The sequence below is a fragment of the Anas platyrhynchos genome, chromosome 7, assembly GCF_047663525.1.
Source record: "Anas platyrhynchos isolate ZD024472 breed Pekin duck chromosome 7, IASCAAS_PekinDuck_T2T, whole genome shotgun sequence".
In the NCBI taxonomy this organism is placed as follows: domain Eukaryota; kingdom Metazoa; phylum Chordata; class Aves; order Anseriformes; family Anatidae; genus Anas; species Anas platyrhynchos.
In genome coordinates, this window is record NC_092593.1 from 22,925,884 (window position 1) to 22,933,081 (window position 7,198).

Sequence of the window (7,198 nt, forward strand, 5' to 3'; positions counted from 1 at the left end):
CAGCTGGCAATAAGAGATCAGTGTACATGTTCAATCCTGAAAGTCAGAGGGAAAACATCGTGTCATATCTGAGTGCATATCCACATTAATCCTCCCTTTACCATCAATTTGTCAGATACCTATCTTGTAAGTGAGGTTGCAGACACCCAGGTTTGAGGTGTATTTCTCTCGATTTTGCCCAAGGGCCTTTAGAAGTAGAACAGTTCAGGCCACGAGACCTACAAAAATCATTGTGTCCAATTGTCTGACCACTTCAGGGCTAACCAAAAGTTAAAGGATATTACACTCAACAACTATTAACTGCTATAATGGCCACAATACATGACAACAACTATTTTACAAGTCTTTCCAAAAGTACTTATTAGTTTCATACAAATATTACATATACTAATACATAAAGCTTTCCCATGAAATTCTTAAAAATAATAATAAAAAATTTCCATCCCCAAATGATATTTTTTTAAACAAGATCCTTATAACAAGGTATAGCTTCTCCAAGAAAGTTGCATTTACTTTAAAATAACAATGCCATCAACAGAAAACATAACTAGGACCTTATTTTCAGAAAGTACCCTGTGAATGTCTTGACTTCTGCAAAGAATTAAACTGAACTACCAATTCATAGTCAACTGTCTACACAGAGCAAGAGAAGACCATAGGTAAAAGGCAGTCCTTCTCAAGGAGAATGGGAAAGCTGCTACCACATCAGTCTGCTGTGCAGTAACCCCTGCTCCTCAGATTCATGTTGGTCACATTTAAGGCAAAGTATTCAGGAAATAAATGAATATAGTTAAAGAAGCATTCATCAGTGACCTCAATCACAGCTTGATCCAGCTCCCAACAGCAGAGTTCCTTTTGACTCAAGATCAAACATTAAAAAGGAATGCTTTTTTTTTTTTTCTTAAAAATGCTATATTTATTTGGTTGATAGGAATTATCAAGTTATAACTGAAGTCTTTTAAAACCACAAGAGTCCATGTGACACTTACCTTCAGCTCCTTATAGACTCCAGAATTTAAGTTTTTTTTTTTAATAGAAGCAGAGCAAAAACTAATTCACAGTCTGCTGAAACTACCAAGATCATAATTGCTTCTACTCAAATTAGTAAAGTTATCCTAGATTCACTGAAAGTTTAGTTCAGACTGAAATGCAGTTAGAGGTTTCAGGGATGGTCAAACTTTTGGGTAGACCACTACATTTTTCAGACTTCTGTTAAAGTTTGCAGGCATGCTTCATTTTCAGGTCTGGGATCAGAAAGAATGGAAAAGGGATAAGCTATAAAGTACTTTCTCCCACAGAGTGATTTTAAAATTACATCAGTGGAGAATTTAATATCAGAAAAATGTACTGAAGTCACTGACAGAAATGTGCCAATACACACCTAACAACTTCTACAACACTTTCGGTCCCTTACATATACTTCTCCAACCCATTTTGTTTTTCATTCTTCACAACACCCCAGAACTGTGAATTCCAGCCAAAGGGTCCCTAGACATATGTCTAGTTTCCTAGTACTCAGGCATCTTCAGATGATCACTGGATCAAATGCAGCTAAAAATATTAGTGTAAAAATACAATGTTGCAGTGATTATTGTGACAGTAAAAGCAGTGTGGCATATGTTCTCTGAAGTACAAGATTAGGTACTTAACGTATACTATTTTATTAACTTTATATCTTCCATATAAAAATGCATGCATAGGGTTTTAAAAGAAGGGTTTTTTTAATAGACAATGTATTCCACAATTTTAATCCTTTCTTGTGTATTTTGTGCTAATCTGAGTTTGCAGTATGCTCACAGTATCAGCATCTTTTTGATTGCTTATGTAACAGTGCTTCTTTTACAGGACAGGTCTAATCCCTAATCTGATTCTATATTTAATCACAGGAACATCATGTTTTCAATTTCTGTGACCATTCATACAAAATTCCCTATTCTTTCCACAATGGAGGTGCACGAGAGAGAATCGTGATGAAGGAGAACTAATGGTTAAACATAACTAGAGCCACCAGACGTTATTACACATTCACCCACTACATAAAATGCATATACTAATATCATTGACCTTAGAGACAAAGCAGAACATGCATTTACAACTGTTTCTTCAGATGGAAAAATTCAAGCAAGCTTTCTTTAACATTTTAAAACACTTTGTAAATCACATTAATACATCCTCAAACATTGTTGGTCCTAATGCTGCATTTGTTCCCATTTGCTATAAAGAATCATAAGAAAGAAGTAGTAAGTGCTTCAAAAATGCATACATCTCTGCCTAAAGAACGTGTATTAGTGGCACATTTGTCATGGGCTCAGGGAGAAGGATGCAGCCTAAACCTCTACAGTCTGCAAGTGTACTGAATTCCAGACAAAATTTATTTGAAGCCCACTGAGACTTAGTGCAGCTGTGGAGCCTCCTCTCTTGCCCTCGCCCCAGCCTTAGCTTACACCCTACATGCAGCCTGGCATTGCCTCTCCTGCAATAGTGATTCTAGTCCTGCATCTGGATCAGGATCAGATCCTTACCAGACACCCGAAGCCTCTAACCCCAGTGCTATAATTTGTAAATGACTTACTAACAAGGGATTTTGAAAAACCCATGGGAAAAATTTAAGGTAGTGGCAAATGAACATATATCAACATCGGTAAAATCAAAGAATAAATATACCAAGACACAAACAGCAATCCCCCAGAAAGCAGGTCCTATTCTCCAAGTCTGCATTTCTGTGACAAATGCACAAATAAAGCATCACTTTATGTTGCTAACCATCTTGTTTGAAAAAAGTGTCTCGTGTTTCTTCTTTACAGCATTTCAGCCTTTTTGTCTTTGTAGATGTTCTAATATGTAAATGACCTTCCTCAGCCTCTTCAGAATAAAAAATAGATCTTTGGAATTGAAATTCTATTTATATTTATCATAACTTGATAAGAGGAGCGTGTGTTTATTTAAATACTCTACCATTATTTCTTCTTAACAACAGGCAGCTCTGAAGTGCAGTTATAAGTCTGTTTACACCACACAGATATCAAATTGACTTGCTAATGGTAACTTTTATTCGGTATCCATGGGTTACTGTGTCATGTGATTTGACATCAAGTACAGACAGTGCTGATTAGTAGCATCCAGTTCTGTCCATCTCTGTGCATCACTGAACCATCTGGTCATTTATTCACTAATAAGCCCCTAATGGCCCAAATATTCACCGGCCTGTCATTGTGACATGGCATAAAATGCCTACATCTTTCAACTTGCTTTGACATGTTGCTTGTTTCACATCAAAATCCGTCATTTACAGGAAAAGAGCTCAGAGGGGTAAAAACTTGACCTAATCTGCAGTGTTAACACAAAGACAGAGGCTTTGTTATCTGGTAGCCTGACTGAAAGCATGTAAATGGGCATGAATTCATTTTGTACATTTTTCCATGCTCATTTTACAACATTCTTTAAGTTTGGTATCGTTCCTAATATAGGTTTTTATGTGGGTTTTGCTGCGAAATCTCTTTTCTTTATCTGTTAATATTCTTAGGAGTGTTTTACAGGGAACTGGATGCCCAGAGACATTTGTCAGTTTTCTATAAGGAAAATGTGCATCAATGAAAATGTCATGAAAAGCCATGGAACTTCTTTAAACCCTTATTTAAAAATTAGTATGATTAACGATTTTTCTTTCTGTGTTTCTCTTATTTCTGACTAAACATCAAGAGCATAATACTTCCCACCCTGAAAGAGGGGAGATGCATTAACCATCTCATGTGCAGCATGTTGTATTTTGCAGAAGCTTTCTAGTTGAGAAAATCTCACAGGATATCATTGCACGGCAAAGTCAAACACATTATTACTTAAGGCTTTTGAATGCTTAGTAACTGAAAAATCTCTCTCTTCAGTCCCATCACACAAACCTGCTGAAGAAGAAAGAGGTCACAATCAATGCTTTATTTTTTATTTTATTATTTTTTTTAAATCTTACTGGATATAACCACAGTTAAAATAGTTTAAAAAAAGCAAACACCCATTAAACTAATTGCTGTTGAAATCTTGGTTAATACATCATTAAAATGTGATTAAAGCATGATGTAATTGATTGTAACTAGAACACTTAGGGTGGTTTTATAGCTCTGCAGTCATTGGTGTGATGGGACACATAATTCACCCAGTATGTTAGCTTCACATGATGTGTGCCTCTGTTGGCACACGAGCTTCTTGAAGCAAGCATACTCTGCTCAACAAAAACTTCCATTGTGTTGCCTTCTGGCTATTATACTGGTTTAAAGGTGATGACAACAACAACAAAAAAATATTTTAACCTGATAACCTGACAGAGCTTTTGTTTTGTTTTGTTTTCAAATAACTTTTTTTTTTTTGTTTGTTTGGTTTGGTTTTGGTTGTTTGTGGTTTTGGTTTTTTTTTGGCTCTAATTATATGTATGTTGCCAGTGGTAGTTCCTGTTAAAGACATGAACATCATTCAGAATAAATCCTCTGCCTGTGCAAGATAGTAAAATTTATCAGAGAATTCAGGTCAGCTAATGAATCAATCTGAATTTTGGCATCTTCATGCTGAGATTCAATCAAGTTTAAATTCATTTTGAAATAGTTAGTTTACAATGCTTACAATCAAACCCATAGCCCAGTCTGAGGATATGTACACAGAATTTAGTACAAGCATTCAAATATTTCTACTTTTTGATTATTCACTTTACCAATTCTTGCTGCAAAATGTTATTCTCAAGGGCATCAATAAACACATTCACTCCTGTCTTACAAGCTTGAGAATACCTCTTGCACTTGAACCCTGAGTGGGCTGAAAAACAATTGTGTTTTGTTACAACTGTTGAGGTTTTGAAACTGATTTTTATTCAACATTACAGCAAAAAACAAAACAGAGTCAAGTCAAGCAAGATATAAAATGGTATCTTTCTAACTCTTCAGTGGGCATCTTATTCATAATGTTGTTAATTCATTTTGCTCTAAAGAAAAATCCTATTCCATACAAAATCCTTTCGACAACATTTAATTCAAGTGGAAAATTGCCATAAATAGGAAATCTCTTTTGATGACCTGACATTTTCTGACGGAAAAAGCAGTTTTGTCAACAAGGTAAACTGTGAATGAACCAGGATATATTTCCATTTGTGGAAATAGGACTTAAAGGTACTAAATATGAAATGTAGGTTCTCAGTCCCTTGGAGTATTTGTGCGCTGGTTCTAAATTTGTAAAACTGACTGAGCATGCTCAAATCAGCTTATACAATAATGTTACATATCTGTACTGAGAGTTGCAGCTCTTAGGAGAGCAGTTCTTTTGCATGTTACGTTTTTCAGATTTCTAAAATTAAATAACTAAATTTATGTGAGCTGAAGAAATGCATTCTAGCAATTTTGGTCACATTGATACTTCTGAAAACTTTTATGATTTTGAAATATTTTTTCAAGAACGAATCCTTTGAATTTTGTTTTTCTTTTTCTTTTTTTTTTATTATTTGAAATGTGTGAAATTATTTAAAATTAGGTTGATATAAAAGTGATTACTTGAAATAAGTAATCAGGTCAGGCAACCAATTTTTTCATTACATAAATTATGAAAGTGAAACATTACAGGTATTGGGAAAAAAAAAAAAGAAAAAGAAAAAGAAAGAAATATTGAGTAAGAAAATGAATGGTAACTACTTCCACAACCCTGGCCATTCCCAGGAAATATGTTTTGTTTGTCTAAAGGGCAGTCTCTGAGACAAATCCTAGATCTGCACAGCACCTCATAAGCCTGAACTCACAACCAGCTCTAACAGAGTAGTAGTAATGGCAATGGAGTGGGAAATAGGAGCTTATTTCTGAGATTTAGGGGGAAACTTCCCCAGAAGAATCACACTCTGGAAAACTTTTTTTTTTTTAATTTATTTTTTTTTCAGGAGGAGGGGGCTCAGGACATCTTAAATTTATCTTGAATAACATGTTCTATCTACTGCTGTGTATTATAGGACTTGAACACATCTTGAAACACAATGATGTTGTCAAATGGAATATTTTTAAACCCAAGTGACAATTCATTTCAACAAGCATAAATATGCCATGCAGAGATGGAATAGTAGCTATTGGGCGATAGTATCTGTTATCATCAGCTGGCCATATTTTAAACACAGAACACTGTTGTCAAATCTCCATTGAGTTTTTAACTGTAGAAAGGCCAGATCACAGGTCTAACATGCCCAGATATTAGCAGAAAAGCAGCAATGTTCATATCATTAATGCTTAGGTATTTGAAATGCCTAGCCAACACTTCAGACAGATCCCTTCAGATCAGAATTAATAGCATATAGCACCACCTATTTTTGAAAAAAAAAAAAAAAAAAAAAAAACAAACCAAAACAAAAAACTACAATGTGCACAACAATCGATTGCCCACTCCTTAAACTAGAAAGCTAATTGTTTTTCAGGAAATACTTTCCTGATGGCTGATCTTTTGCACTTACCAGAGAGAAATGCTTGCCTCAGAATAGCCATTTAAGAAGCTGACTAATAAGTATTAAAAGGAAATCTTATTATTACTTTCTTATATACGAGATAACAAGATTTCATTTGTATAGCACTGTTTGACTGAAGATCATAAAAATTGCACACCTGACAAGTAGTGTAGCGAGGGGCTCCTCACCACAACTCTGCTCTTGACAGTGCAACTTTGGCTATCTTCTCCAGACTTCCTTAGCAGAACACTTAATTTCCTGCTCTTCAGAATAAATACCAATTACTAACTGGCTCACTGCAGTAAAAAGTGCTTTTTTTTTTTTTTTAAATATATTTTTAATTCAATGAGGTACCATGAAATCTGTTCCTAGCTATTGAGGAAAAAAATCTGCCACTAATCTCATACACTTTGAAATAGTAGCATATTGCTACTGTTCACTTAGGTGAGATTTAATGTGATAACAGCAAATTTTCATACTGAAAGCCAAAGCTGCAAAAATCTATTCAACGAGCCTCTGAGGATTTTTCCAGAAAATATCCACATTTTCAGATAGAAATAATTATTTGTGAAAGTGGCACTTGTACAACCAGCTTTACAGACAGAAAACATTAATACTGCATCCTTTCAGAGTAGATAACCTTACATTTTTTTGACATTCCAATTAATTACATCCCAATTCTGCAAAGACATTTATGCATTCACTTAACTTTTCATATATGAATATTTCTATTGATATAACATG